The sequence below is a fragment of the Elephas maximus genome, chromosome 7, assembly GCF_024166365.1.
Source record: "Elephas maximus indicus isolate mEleMax1 chromosome 7, mEleMax1 primary haplotype, whole genome shotgun sequence".
In the NCBI taxonomy this organism is placed as follows: domain Eukaryota; kingdom Metazoa; phylum Chordata; class Mammalia; order Proboscidea; family Elephantidae; genus Elephas; species Elephas maximus.
In genome coordinates this window covers 79,665,151-79,682,976 of record NC_064825.1, presented here as the reverse complement: position 1 = coordinate 79,682,976, position 17,826 = coordinate 79,665,151, and the positions used below count along the sequence as shown (strand labels likewise).

Below are 17,826 nucleotides of genomic sequence, written 5' to 3'. Positions count from 1 at the left end.
ATTTATCAAATCAGGATAAAGATATTCTTGGTTGTTTTTATACTTAAAGCATTTATCAATGCCTATTAAATGCAAGTGCCTACTAAAGTACTCCAGGAACAGATAGAGCCACAATAAATTCCGTCTCAGTTTCTCCCTTGCAATGGGACTTTCCACTTATCAAGAAGTGGGGTTTCATTCCCCTCCCTTTGAATATGGGCTGGCCTTAGCGACTTGATTAACTAGTAAAATGGTCAATCATATCTGAAGTTAGATGATAAGAAGCTTGGAGCTTCTGCAAGAAACTCTTAGAACACATGTACTCTGGATACTGCTTCTTGGAACCCAGCCTCCAAACTGTGAGAAACCTAAGCTACAATGGGTGACTACCCATTTTGCTTTGCCCAGAACTGTCAGGATTCCTAGAATGTGGTACCTTCAGTGCAAAAACCAGGAAAGTCTTGGACAAACCAGAACAAGTTGGTCATCCCAACAAAGAAATTCACTTTTAGAATTCTAAAAGATGCCCCCAGCTGAGTTACCAGCCTACAGTTAGCATTAGCTGGCAGTTGTATAAGTCAGCCTTTAGTTGATATTTGACAGCAACCTCATTACAGACCTTAAGCAAGAGCTATCCAGCTGAACTACAGAATCATAAGAAGCAATAAGAAACTTTTGTAGGGACAGTTTGTTGCTTAGCTGAAGATAACAGAAATAATGGCATAGAATGCTAAAGATAGTAATTGTAAATTACATTTGCAATGGAAGATATTTATAATGTAATGTAGAGAGTGATGAAATGCTATATGAAAGAAATACAGAAAGATAGCAATACAGTGTTATGGTAATTCTCAGCAGAGGAAGCTGATTTTTGCTTACAGGCCACAGGTGATCAGACTAAGCTTTTTGAAGAAAGTAGCACTCATGAAAAGACTTGGGCACGTAGAAGTGGAGAAGGAAAAATGAAGGTAAAGAATTGCAGATAGATGTACTATGAAAGAAAAGTAAGAAAGTAGACAGCAATATGGTAAGTATAAGGGAACAGTGAAATAATGCTGCAAATTAATTTGAAAGCCATGTAATGGGAGACATTGTAGTTATTTAGAAAACATTTAAGAAAGAGGCAAGTTTTAGAAAGATTAATCTAACAGTAGAAGACGTTGGTGGTTCAGTGGTAAAATTCTCAACTTCCACATGGGAGATCTGGGTTGGACTCCCCAAAGACTCACTGCATGTGCAGCTACCACCTGCCTGTCAGTAGACACTTGTATGCAGCTATGATCCTGAACAGATTTCAGTGGCGCTTCCAGACTAAGACAGACTAGGAAGGCCTAGATACTTCTAAAAAACAGCTAATGAAAACTCTATGGATATAATCCCCAACTGATTGTGGGAATGGTGTAAGACTGGGCCTCAATTAGTTCCATTGTGGGGACAAGTACCATGAGTCAGGGCCATTGATGGTGGCTACTAACAGGAAAAATCTAACAGTGCTGTGTGGCACTAAAAGTCCTACTAGGAAACCATCACTACCATCCTCCTGAGACTTACTGGGCAGGATCCATCCTTTAAAACTCTGAACAGGCCAAGCATGTAAATACCAAAAAAAAAAAAAAAAAGAAAACCAAACACGTTGTATAAATAATATCTTTTATGTGCATGTATATGCATACACATTTTTTATATGTATATATATATATTTATATATATATATAGCAACCCTGTAAGACAGAGTAGAACTGCCCTATAGAGTTTCCAAGGAGCACCTGGTGGATTCAAACTCCCGACCTCTTTGGTTAGCAGCCCAGCTCATAAACACTGTGCCACCAGAACTCCAAGCCTGTAAACAGGAGTTCCCATTTATTCCACTACTTTTTCCATTACATTTTGAACCTAATAGTCCTGAAAGGTAAAAATTTCACATTCAAAATTGTTTAAATTGTACAGGAAAAAAGGAAAAGTCTATTTGAGGCAGCAGGACACTAAAGAATGGGCATTGTTTGACTTACGCACATCACTGATAGACGTCTGTAATGGATTCTATTCTTAAAGGTACAAAGAATTCTACTGGCCTCTTCTTGCTGTAATTTTAGGTCTTTTTCCCTATACCTGTTGTTATATGACTCTGATTTTCAAAACGAATATTTTACTACCTTTTCTCACTTTAGGTAATACTTTCACTGCCAACACATTTTGAAGGTTATTTCTATTGTGCTCTCTTTCAATCCACAGTGTGACACCCAGACAAAGGACCTCTCCGAGCACACTCCCATTGCTTTGGCTGGATAACACAGGGTGTGCTGCAAACATATATCCAGTAAGGGTTTAGCATTCAGAAATCCATGTGGGGAGCACTAAGGCTGGAGAGTCTCCCAGATATACATTAAAAAACCCGAAAAACCAAACCCATTGCTGTCGAGTTGATTCCAACTCATATCAAGCCTACAGGACAGAGTAGAACTGCCCTATAGAGTTACCAAGGAGCGCCTGGTGGATTTGAATTGCTGATCTTTAGCAGCCGTAGCACTAAACCACTGATATACATTAGGTCATTTAAAATGTTGTCAGCCACACTGAGACAATGAGAACCGAGGAAAATGTAAAACTAAGGAAATATAAAACATTCATTTCTGCTCACATCATTTTTGGTTCTCGCTATAAGTTGGAATTGGCTCAACAGCAATGGATATGTTTTTCTTTTTGTTTTTCTCTTAAATGAATAATAGAATTTAAAAACATCTTAATGCTGACTATACTCCTGCTAGAAAGCTGTTGAAAAATCAAAATCTCAAATAAAATGTGAAATGTTCCGTAAATTCTAATTACCAGTGTTCATGAAAAGAATAGATCTGATTGAATATAACACCAAGAGATTCATGACATAGTATATTAGGAATGCCTGTTGTCAGGTAGAGTGAAATCTAAAGATCCTGACACAATCTCCCAATTAGGGTAGTTAATGTTTGCTTAAGTTAAAGCCAATAAAGTCCACAGTAAAAAGCACTGTCAGCTGTAAGGTAACTACACAGAATGTGCGTTGGTGTTTTTGTTTTGTTTTGCTTTTCTTTCCCTGTTAACACTCACTACACAGTTCATTTTTTCCAGTGATCCTTTTTTAACTTGCATCAGGTTAGAATATACCTGCAACAGGTATATTCTAGGATAGTCACCATTTCCTGAAATGGACAATAATATAGTGAAAAATGGCAGGCATTTGCTTTCAATTAAAAGACAATGTATCTTGGACAATACTGCGCATGTATTTTTTTGTGAATATCTTGAAAATATTTGTGTGTGTGTGTGTGTGTGCTTTAGGTGAAAGTTTACAGAACACATTACATTCTCATTAATACACAAATTGTTTTTTTTACATTGGTTTCAAACCCTGTGATGCCTCAACACTCTCCCCTTCGCCACCCCTGGTTCCCTGTTTCCGTTCTTTCAGTTTTTCTGTCCCTTCCCACAGTCTCCTCTTTGCTTTTGGGGTGGTGTGCCCATTAATCTCGTACGTATGATTGAACTACGAAGTATGTTCCTCATGTGTATTACTTTTGGCCCTATAGACCTCTCTAGTTTTTGGCTGAAGTGTGAACCTCAGGAGTGACTTCAGTACTGAGTTAAAAGGGCATCCAGGGGCCATACTCTAGGGGTTTCTTTGGTCCCTGTCAGGCTAGCAAGCCTAGTCTTTTTGTTTTTGTTTTGTGAATTTGAATTTTTTTTTTTTTCATTTTTCTCCCACTCTGTCTGGGACCCTCTATTGTATCCCTGCCACAGCAGTTGGTGATGGTAACTGGGCACAATCTAGTTGTTCTGGGCTCATTCTGGTGGAGGTTGTGGTAGTTGTGGTCCATTAGTCCTTTGGACTAATCTTTCCGTTGTATCTTTGGTTTTCTACATTCTGCTTTGCTCCAGCTGGGATGGGACTAGTAGGTGGCCGTTTACAGGCTTTTAAGACCCCAGACGCTGCCCACCACACTCAGATGTAGAACATTTTCTTTATAGACTATGTTACCCCAATTGAGCTAGATGTCCCCCAAGATCATGATCCTCAGCCCTCAGCACCATTAACTTGGTACCTCAAGGTGTTTAGATGTGTCTGTGAAGCTTCTATGACTTTGCCCTGGTCAAGTTGTGCTGCCATCTGTCATATTGTTTACTGTCTTATCCTTCACCAAAGTTAACACTTATCTACTATCTAGTTAGTGATTTTCCCCCCTCATAGCCATCAAAGATTCTTTCTTTCTGGGTGGAAACATTTTCATGTGTTTTTAAAATAGTGGTCTCACACAGTATTTATCATTTTGTGATTGACTTATTTCACTCAATGTAATGCCCTCCAGATTCAACCAAGTTATCAGATGTTTCACAGATTCATTACTGTTCTTTATCATTGCATAGTATTCTATCACATGTATGTACCACAGTTTGTTTACCCATTCATCAGTTGATGGGCACTTAGGTTGTTTCCATCTTTCTGCTATTGTGCATAATGCTGCAATGAACATGGGTGTGTGCATGTCTATTTGTGTGATGGCTCTTATTTCTCTAGGATATATTCCCAGAAGTGAGATTGCTGGATAGTATGGTATTTCTATTACTTAATTTTTAAGGAAGGGCCATATTGTTTTCCAAAATGATTGTGCCATTTTTTGTTCCCACCAATACGACCTTCAGTATATCCCACCTGAATTTAGAGGCCATCTCAAGAATAGATTTGATGCATTGAACACAAATGACCAAAGACCAAATGAGTTGTGAAATGGCATCATACATGAAGAAAGCAAGAGGTCATTAAAGAGACAAGAAAGAAAAAAAGACCAAAATTGGAGTCACAAGAGACTCTGAAACTTGCTTTTGAATATGGAGTAGCTAAAGCAAAAGGAATAAATGATGAAGTAAGAGAGCTGAACAGAAAATTTCAAAGGGTTGCTCCAAAAGACAAAATAAATTATTATGATGACATGTGCAAAGACCTGGAATTAGAAAACCAAAGGGAAGAACATGCTCAGCATTTCTCAAGCTGAAAGAACTGAAGAAAAATTCAAGCCTTGAATTTTTTGTAATAGTGGAAGATACTAAATGATGCAGGAAGCATCAAAAGAAGATGGAAGAAATGGAGTCATTATACCAAAAAGAATTGGTCAACGTCCGGTCACATCAGTAGCAGCATATGATCAAGAACCGATGGTACCGAAGGAAGAAGTCCAAGCTGCACTGAAGACACTGGTGAAAGACAAGGCTCTAGGAATTGAAGGAATAGCAATGGAGATGTTTCAACAAACAGACGCAGCACTGTAAGTGCTCACTTGTCTATGCCAAGAAACTTGGAAGACAGCTACCTGGCCAGCAGACAGGAAGAGAACCATATTTATGCCTATTCCAAAAAAGGTGATCCAACTTAATTAAAAAGTTATCGAGCAATATCATCAATATCACACTTAAGTGATTGCAGCAATGCATTGACAGGGAACTGCCAGAAATTCAAGCCAGATTTAGAAGAGGACATGGAATGAAGGATATAATTGCTGATGTTAGATGGATCCTGGCTGAAAACGGAGAATAACAGAAAGATGTTTCCCTGTGTTTTATTGACTATGCAAAGGCATTTGACTATATGGATCATACCAAATTATGGATAACGTGGTGAAGAATGGGAATTCAGAACACTTAACAATGCTCATGAGGAACCTGTAAATAGATCAAGAGGAAGCAATTCAAACAGAACAAGGGGATACTGCTTGGTTTAAAGTTAGGAAAGGTGTGCCTCAGGGTTGAATCCTTTTACCACAGTTATTCAATCTGTATACTGAGCAAATAACCCGAGAAGCTGGATTATACGAAGAAGAACGTGGTATCAGGATTGGAGGAAGACATAGTAACAACCTGTGATATGAAGATGACACTACCTTGCTTGCTGAAAGTGAAAAGGGCTTAAAGTACTTATTGATGAAGATCAAAGGCCACAGCTTTCAGCATGGATTACATCTCCACATAAGGAAAACAAAAATCCTCACAACAGGACCAATAAACAACTTTGTGATAAATGGAGAAAAGACTGAAGTTGTCAAGGATTTCATTTTAATTAGACCTACAGTCCACATTCATAGAAGCAACAGTCAAGAAATCAAATGACACGTTGCATTGGGCAAATCTGCTGCAAAAGACCTCTTTAAAGTATTAAAAAACAAAGATGTCACTTTAAGAACTAAGGTGCATCTGACCCAAATGATGGTATTTTCAATCACCTCATATGCATGTGAAAGCTGGACAATAAATAAGGAAGACCGAAGAAGAATTTAGCCTTAGAGTTATGGTGTTGGTAAAGACTGTTGAATGTACTGCCAAAAGAAGGAACAAATCTGTCTTGGAAGAAGTACAGCCAGAATGTTTCTTAGAAGCAAGGATGGCAAGGATACTTTGCACAGTTATCAGGAGGGACGGAAACCCTGGTAAGATAGTGGTTAAGAGCTATGGCTGCTAACCAAACCGTTGACAGTTCAAATCCACCTGGTGCTCCTTGGAAACCATATGGCAGTTCTACTCTGTCCTATAGGGTCCCTATGAGTTGGAATCAACTCAACGGCAACAGTTCTTTTTTTTTGGTGTCAGGAGGGACCAGTTCCTCGAGAAAGACATCATGCTTGGTAAAGTAGAGGGTCAGAGAAAAAGAGGAAGACCCTCAGTGAAATGGATTGACAATATAACTGCAACAATGGGTTCAAGCATAACCATGATCATGAGGACAGTGCAGAATTGGGCAGTGTTTTATTCTGTTGTACATAGGGTCACTATGAGCTGGAACCAAATGGACAGCACATAACAACAACCAGCAGTACATAAGAGTTCCAATCTTCCCACAATCTCCCCAACATTTGTTATTTTTGGTTGTTTTTTTTTTTTAATTCATGCCAGTAATGTTGGGGCGAGATGGTAACTCATTGTAACTTTGATTTGCACTTTTGTAATGGCTAGTGATCCTGGGCATTTCTCATGTATGTGTCTGTTAGCCACCTGAATGTCTTCTTTGGTGAAGTGTCTGGTCACATTCTTCACCCATGTTTTAATTGGATTATTTTCTTTTTATTATAGAGGTGTTGGAAATTCCTACAGATTTTAGAGATTAGACCTTTGTCAGATACTTTATAGCCAAGTTTTTTTTCCCAGCCTTGAAGTTCTCTTTTTATTCTTTTGATGAAGTCTTTTGATGAGCGTTTAAGTGTTAATTTTTAGAAGATTCCAGTTATCTAGCTTATCTTCTGGTGTATGTGTATTGACAATTATGGTTTATATCCTGTTTATTTATGCTGTATATGACCCTGTTTTTTTTCTGTGATCTTTATAGTTTTTGGTTTTATATTTAGGTCTTTGATCCATTTTGAATTAGTTTTTGTGTATAATGTGAGGAATAGGTCCTGTTTTCATTTTTTTAGAGATGGACATCCAGTTTTGCCAACACCATTTGTTAAAGAGTGTCTTTTCCCGCATTTAATGGACTTTGGGCCTTTGTCAAAATCAAGTGGCTGTAGTTAGAGGGATTTACATCTGGGTTCTCGATTCTGTTCTGTTGGTCAATATGTCTGTCATTGTACCAGTAACAGGTTGTTTTGACCAATGTAGCTGTATAGTAGTTTCTGAAGTCAGGTAGTGTGAGGCCTCCTGCTTTGTTCTTCTTCTTCAGTAATGCTTCATTTATCCCGGGCCTCTTTCCTTTACATATTAAGTTAACCATTAGTTTTTCCATCTCTTTAAAGAATGTTGTTGGTATATGGATTGAGATTGCATTGCATTTATAGATCGCTTTGGGTAGAATCGACATTTTCACAATGTTGATCCTACCTAGCCATGAGCATGGTATGGTTTTCCATTTATGTATATCTCTTTTGGTTTCTTGCTGTAGTGTTTTGTGGTTTTCTTTGTAGAGGTCTTTTACATCCCTGGTTAGAATTATTCCTAAGTATTTTATTTTTTTAGGGACCATTATAAACGGTATTGCTTTCCTGATTTCCTTTTTGTAGTTCTCTTTACTGGTGTATAGGAATCCAACTGATTTTTTAATGTTTATCTTGTATCCTGCTACTCTGCTGAATATTTGTATTGGTTCCAGCAGTTTTCTTGTGGAGTCTTTAGGGTTCTCTATGTATAGTGTCATATCATCTGTGAATAGGGATAATTTTACTTCTTTCTTACCTGTTTGGATGCCCTTTATTCCCTTTTCTTGCCTTACAGTTGTAGCCAGGACTTCCCGTACAATGGTAAATAGGAGTGGTGATACAGGGTGTCCCTGTCTTCTTCCCATTCTCAGGGGGAATGTTTTCAGCCTCTCTCCATTTAAAATAATTTTGGCTGTTGGTTTTGTATAGATGCCCTTTATTATATTGAGGAATTGCCCCTTTCTTCTTATTTTATTGAGAGTTTTTATCAGGAATGGGTTTAAACTTTATCAACTGTCTTTTCTGCATCAATTGAGATGATCATGTGATTCTTTTCTTTTACTTACGTGGTAGATTACATTGATTGATTTTATAATGTTGAACGAACCTTGCGTAACTGGTGTGAATCCCACTTGTTTGTGTGTGTGTGTGTGTGTTTAATATGGTGGTGAATTCTATTGGCTAGAATTTTGTTGAGAATTTTTGCATCTACATTCACTGGACATATTGGTCTGCAATTTTCTTTCTTTTTTTTTTTTTGTGGTGTCTTTGCCTAGTTTTGGTATCAGGGTTATGCTAGCTTCATAGAGTGAATTCAGAAGTATTCTTTTCTTTCTCTGTTCTGAAATACTTTGAGTAGTACTGGTGTAAGCTCTTCTCTGAATGTTTGGTAGTCTTCTCCAGTAAAGCCAACTGGGCTACGATTTTTTTTTTTACCTTTTCAATCTCTTCTCTTGTTATGGGTCTGCTAGATTTTCAATCTCACTTTGTGTTCAGGTAGGTAGTGTGTTTCTAGAAATTTGTTCATTTCCTCTAGGTTTTCAAATTTGTTGGAGTACAGTTTTATAGTATTCTGTTATGATCCTTTTTATTTTAGCTGTATCTGTTGTAATATCCCTCATTTCATTTATATGGGTTATTTGCTTCCCCTCTGTATTTCTTTTGTCAGTTTGGCCAATGGTTTGTCAGTTTTGTTAAGCCTTTCAAAGAACCAACTTTTGGTTTTGTTGATTCTTTCTATTGTTTTTCTATTCTCTATTTCATTTATTTCTGCCCTGATCTTTATTAGTTCCTTTCTTCTGGTGACTGTGGGTTTCTTTTGCTGTTTGTTCCCTATTTGTCTGATTGTAGGGCTCACATTTTTATTTTGTCCTTTTTTTCTTTTTTGATGTGTGTGTCTATTGCTATAAATTGACCTCTGCACATTGCCTTTGCTGTGTCCCAAAGATTTTGGTATGGTGTGTTTTCATTTTCATTGGATTCTAGAATTTTTTTTTTTTTATTCCATCTTTGATTTCTTCTATTACCCAGTGATTTGGTCTTCAGTTTCCATGTATTTGATTTTTTTTCCTTGCTCTCCTGCTATTTATTTCTACTTTTATGGCATTTTGATCAGAGAAGATGCTTTGTATTATCTCAATGTTTAAGAGTTTGTTGAGGGTTGCTTTGTGGCCAATGATTTGCTATATCTGGAAAATGTTCCATGTGTGTTGGAAAAGAATATATACTCTGCTGCTGTTGGGTGGAGTGTTCTATATATGTTTATGAGGTCAAGATGGTTGATTGTGGGCTTAAATCTTCTATATCTTTTTTGAGTTTCTTCCTAGATATTCTGTCCTTTACTGAGAATGGTGTGTTGAAGTATCCTATTATTACTGTGGAACCATCAATTTCTCTTTTCAGTTCTGTTAGAGTTTGTTTTATGTCTTTTGGAGCCCTGTCATTGGGTGCATAGATATTTATTATGGTTATGCATCATGGTGGATTGTTGCATTAAATATTACATAATAGTCTTCCTTGTCTTTTATGGTGGGTTTTGTCTCAAAGTCTATTTTATATGGGATTAGTATTGCTACTCCTGCTCTTTTGTTGTTGTTGTTTGCCTCATATATATATATTTTTCTATCCTTTGATTTTTAATGTGTTTTTATCTTTGTGTCTAAGATGTGTATCCTGTAGACAGCATAGTGATGGGTCACTTTTTTTAATCCGTTCTGTCACTGTCTGTCTCTTTATGGGTGGATTTAATTATTGATTCGGTGTGATTATCAATAGGTGTGAGTTCTTTGCTATCATTTTGTAGTGCTTTTTTTGTTTGCTTTTTGTGGTGCTGACGTTTTCCTTTTTCTTTTAATGGTGATGATGTTTTCTTTGTTCCTCTAACTCTCCTGTGCTGAGTTCTTTTTGTTTGTGTAATTTATTTTTGTTTCTTTCATTATTGTAGATTTTGCGTTTATTCAGACTTTATGTTTTTCTTTATTTTGATGAGTAAATTTGTTAACTTTCTTTGTGGTTACCTTGAAATTTACCCTTATCTTCCTAAGTTTGAACCAGTCTTTTATTACCTGGTATCTCCTTGACTTCCTCTCCATTTGAAAGTTCTGTATCTACACAGTGAATTCTCCCTTTTGTTGTTCTTACATTGTAGTCATTTACATATTGCTGTCTCTAGTTCCCTGTTTTGAATCTTTTAATTTTGTTTTATCCTCAAGAGTTCATTACCTAGGTTGGTATTTGGCTGATGTGTCCTAGATTCAAGTTGTTTTCTGATGCTGTTGGTTCTCTAACTGAAGGACTCCCTTTAACAACTCTTGTAATTTTGGTTGGGTTTTTAAAATTCCTTTAATTTCCATTTACCTGGAAATGTCCTAATTTAACCATCATATTCAAGAGAGAGTTTTGCAGGATATGTTATTCTTGGTTGGCAATTTTTTTTTTTTTCTTTCAAGGTTTTATGTATATCATTCCTTTGCCTGCTTGCCTGCATGGCTTCTACCAATTAATCAGAGCTTAGTCTTATTGTTTCCCTTTTGTGTGTGACTTTTCTTTTTTCTTGAGCTTCTCTCAGGATCTTTCTTTGTCTTTGGTTTTGGTGAGTGTTATTATGATATGTCTTGTTGACTTTCTTTTGGGGTCTATCCTATATGGGATTCATTGAGCTTCTTGGATGACCAACTTTTCATCTTTCATGATATCAGGAAAGCTTTCAGTCAGTAAATATCCAATGATCCTCCCGGTGTTTTCCATTTTCTCCCCCATTCTGGAACTCCGATCATGCACAGTTTCTTGCTCTTGATTCACCCCACATAGTTCTTAGGTTTTGTTCATTCTTTTTTCTGATTTTTCCTCAAATAAATTGCCATACATGGATTTGTCTTCAATTTTGCTGATTCTGTCTTCCATTGTTTCAAATTTGCCCCTAAAACCTTCTATTGTGTTGTCCATTTCTGAAATTTTGGAATTGCTCTTTCTCTATGATTTATAGTTATTTATTTTGAAATTTTGTTCTTGTATGATTTTCCTCAATTCTTCTATTGCTTTGTCTGTGTTTATTTATTTATTTATTAGTTTTGTCTGTGTTTTCTGGATCTCTTTCCTAATTTCTTGGAAAACCTTGAATATTAAGGCTTTTGAATTCTCTATCATGTAGTACCATTGCCTTTTCTTCTGCCAGAAGGCAAACTGGTGCTTTATTCTGGTTGTTTACTGGAGCCATCTTGTCTTTTTTTTTTTTTATGTTTTGATATTGTGTGCTGTCTCCAACACATTTAGGTATTATTTCATTGACTGATTGATTGTAGGTTTATTTTGTCCTGCTTTTTTTGTTTTGCTTGGTTATGACAGTGTGAGTGGGTCAGGTGTGCTTTCTTGCTAGCTTGCCTGTGGGCATGATATTCCTTACCACCTTGTCCGGATGTGCAGGGCTGGTCACTCAGCTATGTTGCAGCAGGGCAAGTCCACCGGGGGGAGGGGCAGAGATGGGTTGTCCCCATTGTGAACAGGGCCCTGGGCTGGAGTGAGTCCATGGCAGTCATTGGGAGGTCCTGAGACAGCAGGGAGGGTCCTGGGTCTGGGCCAGGTTGCTTTGGGGGTGTGGCAAGCAGTGGAGGGTGATTCCAGAGGCAGTGAGGAGGTGCCTGGGGTCTGGGCTTGGTCCCCTTGGTGACACGGTTGGTAGCAGGAGTGGTCTGGAGATGGTGGGATAAAACCTATGGTCTGGGCCAGGTCCCTTTGGGGCTGAGGCAGGCAATAGGCAGTGGAAGGAATCTGGATCTGGTAAGGAGTGGCCTACATCTGGGACAGGTCCCCTCAGGGCCATGGCAGGAAGTGGGTGGGGCCAGAGCAGTGGGGAAAGGGATGGGCCAAGTCCCCTCAGGGTGCATCTGGTGGCAGAGGGTGGTTCAGAGCCAGCAGGGAACGGCTTGGGGTCCAGGCCAGATCTCCTCAGGCCTGTAGCCAGTGGGGCAGAGAAGACAGGTAGGAGGGGGCCAAAGGCAAGGGCAGAGAGGGCTAGATGGAGGAGAGCAATAGAGCAGCTTGATACTGTGTTTCCTGGCCTACAGGGTTTCCAGGATGAGGTAGTTATAGCTGCTATTCACCTGAGGAGTAGTACAGGGTTTCCAGGATGAGGTAGTTATAGCTGCTATTCACCTGAGGAGTAGAAGTTGTAAGAGCATGCTCCTGTTTTTATTGAGTGAGAGAGTCTGGGCTCTTCCTCGACTTCCAGCTATCAAATGTGGTTTTACTTAGCCCTGGGTGTGTCTGCACCATATTTCTATTTCCCATTGGGAATTCCATAGAGGTGTCTTTTTGTATGTGGGGTTGTTGGTTTTATTCCAAGATGGCCACACTGAGTCATGCTGTTTGGCCAGAAATCTCCACTCCATGTCTCTATGCCTTCCCTGTTTTCTATCACGTTCTTCTTCTCAGTGACTTCTGATCTAATACTTTATCCTTCCATTTAAGGTTCAGGGTTCCAGGATTGATGTCTATACCTGTTTTACTTGTTTTTTTAAGTCTTTGTTGCAGTGGGATGGCTTAGTGAATCTGACTAATCCACCATCTTGGCTCTCCCCCTGCTACTTTGACAATAAATATTTTTAAATGTTATTGTTGCTTTTTATTTAATTACAAGTCCATGGCTGGCTTCCCCAGAGTGTATCCTGCTTTGTGGGTGTGACTGCATTCAGCTTCACAGATATTATTCATGTGTTATCTATTATAATCTCCATTTTTCAGATGGCAAAAAAAAAAAAAAATGCAAGAAAGTCACATGACTTGCTCAAGGTAAAAAAAGAAAAAAAAACTGACCTGAAGCTGCATCCATCCCTTGAACTTATATATTTTTTTACATAAGTGGAAAGTGAGGGAGAGTGACATATCATATATTGAGTAGCTACCATTGTTCTTTTTCTATTTTCATTTTGTATTTTCTGTTTATTAAATTGGCTCTTACATCAATTCTCCTGCAAATTCTTACTACCACAGTACATTTGTACTTATCTGTCCAAAGGACTACAGAGAAACAGTAATCAAACCCACTGATATTCGAAACTATCAATACATAATCCTTGAAACCAGAGGCATCAGTCACAAGAGATGGAAAAAAACTTGAGCTTTGGACTTTGGCTGATCTGGATCTGAAATGTGGCTCTGCCCCTTCACTTGGTGTGTGAGGTCTTGGTCAAACCCATGAATATTTCTCCACTTTGGTTGAAAATAGTGTAATGTTGCTTACATTGAAGAATTGTTGAAAAATGAAAGATAATGTGCTTGTACATATAATCTAAACATTCAAGAATAGTAACTATTAATATTTCTGTTATTTAAGATTTGTATATAGGTCAAGGAAACCCTGATTGTGTAGTGGTTAAGTGCTACAGCTGCTAACCGAAGGGTCGGCAGTTTGAATCTGCCAGGCGCTCCTTGGAAACTCTATGGGGCAGTTCCACTCTGTCCTGTGGGGTCGCTAGGAGTTGGAATCGACCCAACAGCACTGGGCTTGGTTTGGTTGGTTTTTGATATAGGTAAAAGAAGGAGTGCTATCACAAACCTCTGTATGTCCAATTCATGCTGAAAACAAGCCAAGGTAGTATCTTGGCATTGATTTTAGAAGGCTTGGATATGGTTAATGCATTGCCTGTTCTGAATTTCTTACCTTTTTGAAATACTACTGTAATGATACCTTGATTCAGCAACAAAGTGACACACATGCTTTTTAAAAACACCATGGATATCTTTTAAATGGAACTTTATAATAAAAAAGAGGATTAATCTTTATAAATTAGTGAAAAAATCACTAATGAGTACATTTCATCTCTATTCTAGGATAAAGGTGATAACAGAGACATTGATCTAAAGCTCATTTTAAAGTATTAATAAAATTAACTATTTTTTCCTAATTGAGAAGATGCGATTAAACATCATTTGGTGAAAAAATGTAGATGTTTGTATACACAGTAGCTATATCACCATGTTAAGAATGACAAGAAATCTTAAAAAGGGTCTTATATTCTGCTACAGTTGCACATCTTTAACTATTTATTTAGAAGAATGAGTGGATGATTCAATTATAACAATATTTTGTAAAACATTCACATTTCTTCATGGAAAATTAAATGCCAAGTACACTCACCAGGAGCATAAGTTTTTGTACTTGTGGATCAAAGGAGAAAACAGAACTATTTTAAATGCAAATAAATCACATTAAATTTTAAAGTATTGAAACTGTAACTTAAATACCAAAATTTAAGAGAAAACACTGAACTCTGTTCAAACCCCAATCGTTTCAGTTGTGAACATAGTTGCTGTCATTTCATTTCAGTGTTTGAACTGAAAATATTCAGTTTGGGATCAGATGAGCTGAAAAGGCCCTTGCACAACAACCAATTATAAGCCAAATTGTGAATAAAAAAAATGTCAGACAATATCAGACTGAGGAAAAGGAGAGCATTTCTCTGTCATATATTAAGTGGCCTGGCTTCTTTAATGCTAGCCTACAATTATATATCTAGTTAACCTGGTTTGAAGAAAAGGGGAAGACCTCTAAAACATGGTGATATAAGCACCAGCTTGAGAATGAGTTAATGTAAAGTGTCCTCTGAATTCCTCTGAGTATATTCTATCATCCCTTCAGTTTATATAATGCCTACTAGAGCCTGTCTCAGAAATAAACGAGAATATTTGGAGTCTGCTGTCAGGATACCTTGTACTTGAATAGCAAGTTAATAAATCACAAATAATGGGATCACTGAGCCACAGGAACTTCAAAGATTATCTGGTTCAATCCTCTTCATTTTAGTGAGGAGGAAATTAAGGGTGTTACATTTTTTTAAGCCCTTTCATATATATCATTTCATTATTCTCACAGCAGATTTGTGAGTTAGGAAAACTGTAATGAAGAAAACAATACAGAGACAGTATCTCCTGGTATTTGAGATACATACAATGGTTTGTAATAACAAATGGACACTACTTTGTGACACACATCAAAACATTATTATTATTCCTGGTAAGTCACTGGAGGCAACACAAGACCTGGAGGATATTCAAGACAGACATTTCAGAGGCATCTGTAGTGATGAATTAGAAATCTCGGAATCACTACAATCTATAGAACATCCCTGAAGGCAATCAAATGACATGTCCAACTGCCATGACATTATGATATCTGGGGCTTCTGATGACAGCAGTTTATTTACACAAAGATAGAGCATAGAGTAGAATGAGATAGCCAATTGTCAAATTAATAAGCACAGTCAAAGTTGGTCCTGGAAATATATCCCACCCGCAAGAGGGAGAGCAGCTACTTCAACTGCAGTGGAGGCCCAAGGCAGCTGTCAAACACAGGACAGTCATGTGCCAAATAATGTCCATTTGTGCAATATCCGACCACGTATGAGCCTATGATCCCAATCCCTGTAAAGCCTAGTATATTAAAAATTTGAGGTACATACAATGGTTTGTGATAGCAAATGGACGCTACTTTGTGACACACATCAAAACATTATTATTATTACTGCATCATTATGTTAAATATGTTTTAGTGTATCTGGAAGTGTTTCTTTAATTTTTTTATGCATAGAAAAGTACACTATATACTATATACTAAGACCAACATTTGACTTACTGATGTTAGAGATTAATCGTACCTAACTGTTCAAATTTATGTACAAAGTTTAAAGACAAATTTAGGAATGGAACTCGTTCATAATCCAGGGACTGCCCGTATATTATAATGGTATCCGTACAGTGTCCAAACCACATAATGCCCTATTTCACACAATGTATCATGGACGTTAAGTGATGCCTGAGTATAGTTATAAGCAGTTGGAAGCAAGAAAAACACTTTATAAGGCCAGGGTCTTCTTTTTGTTGTTGTTGTTGACTGTTAACTTTGGAAAAGTTACTTACCCTGTGATTTTTTCATCCTTAATAGTAGCCCCATAATAGAATTGTGAGGATTATATAACATAATTCTTATCCCATATAATGTAAAATACTTATATTAAGGAGTGCCTGGAACTCCACAAAGGTCCCTGTGTTTTGCAAATGGTTTGTGCTATACTACTAAACTAAAGATTGGCAGTTTGAACCCACCCAGTATTGCCATGAAAGAAAGGCCTGGCAATCTGTTCTGTAAAGACCACAGCCAAAAAACTTATGGAGCACTTCTACTCTGTAACACAAGTGGCCATCCCGAGTCAGAATCAAGTTGATGGCAACAGTTTTTTTTTTTTTTTCCAGAACTCAATAAATTCTCAACACATAGTAGCTGTTATATTATTATTGCTATTTTTAAATCTTATTTTCTTGTTCAAAAACATTGTTTATTTGTTTGTTTTTTAAGTGAGCCTGAACCTCGGGTTTGCAGATGGACAACAGTCTGGGATATTTCTCTGGTCGCTTAAGTATCCTACCTAAGGTAAAAAAAAAAAAGAGATAAATTTGGATAGCCAGGTTCCTTCTCCCCAACCTACACATATATATATTTTTTCCTTTAGTAACCATATATCGTTGCAACCACATTTTTAATTAAAAAAAAAAAAAATCCAATGCTCTTGACATTCTCAAGGGCCCAGTTAAATGAAGTAAAAAGTGAGCGTTCAGACTGGGGATCATTATCATTTTTAGTGTCAGGGAAACTCTGCCATTGCTCGTGGAGAGATTTGTAATTCACTGACAAAGGGATGCTCTGGCATTTATTCCTTTAATGTCTCACCTTCCAGTGTATATAAACAGCACGATCCATAAGTCAAGGATGACTTGACAAATTAAGGGATAGATGTTGAGTAACTTAATAATGTCGTCATTTTCTCTCTTCAAGGTAAAAAAAAGTAATAGAAATAAAAAACACATTGTAACTGAAGATGAGAAAGAAAAAGCAAAGTTGTAAATAGATTTATGAAAATTAGAAGCAGAAAGAAAAAAATTGTTTAAAATTTAAAATAAGATGCTTTCTCCCCTATCACGCTAAAGGTTTCTGTGTTTCTCTGCATATGAATCTTTGTATTCATCTGGCTAGGCATTTATACCAGATGACCTCTTCCCTCCATAAAAGCAAAATCCAGATAAAACTGTAGCCCAGCTCCTGGAGACATCTTGCGAACTCTTATCTGACACTTCTATGCAATAGAAGCTGTTTGCTCCCCTCAGTTCTCATAGCTTGTTGGATTGATCATGTGTATTTAATTTATTACAAAAACATCTATGCTGAGAATCTCTGAAGGCAGAGACTGTGTTATTTACTTCTTTGTGCCTACTGTCAAGTGCAGTGTCAAGTATCTCTTAGGGTACCCAGAAAATATTTATTGAATATGTAGTAACATGAGATGCTTTTAATTTTCAAAATCATTCTAAATATTTTCCCATAACAATCATATGGTTGTATTTCACAGTTGGCGTCATAAAGTTGACA

The 17,826-nt window shown here is 37.3% G+C and overlaps 1 protein-coding gene across 1 annotated transcript in view; it reads right to left on the bottom strand.

Moving 5' to 3' along the window:
* The window catches only part of LUZP2 (leucine zipper protein 2), a 560,852-nt gene that overhangs the window by 437,403 nt on the left and 105,623 nt on the right, over positions 1-17,826 (bottom strand). The gene's annotated exons all lie outside the window — the stretch shown is intronic.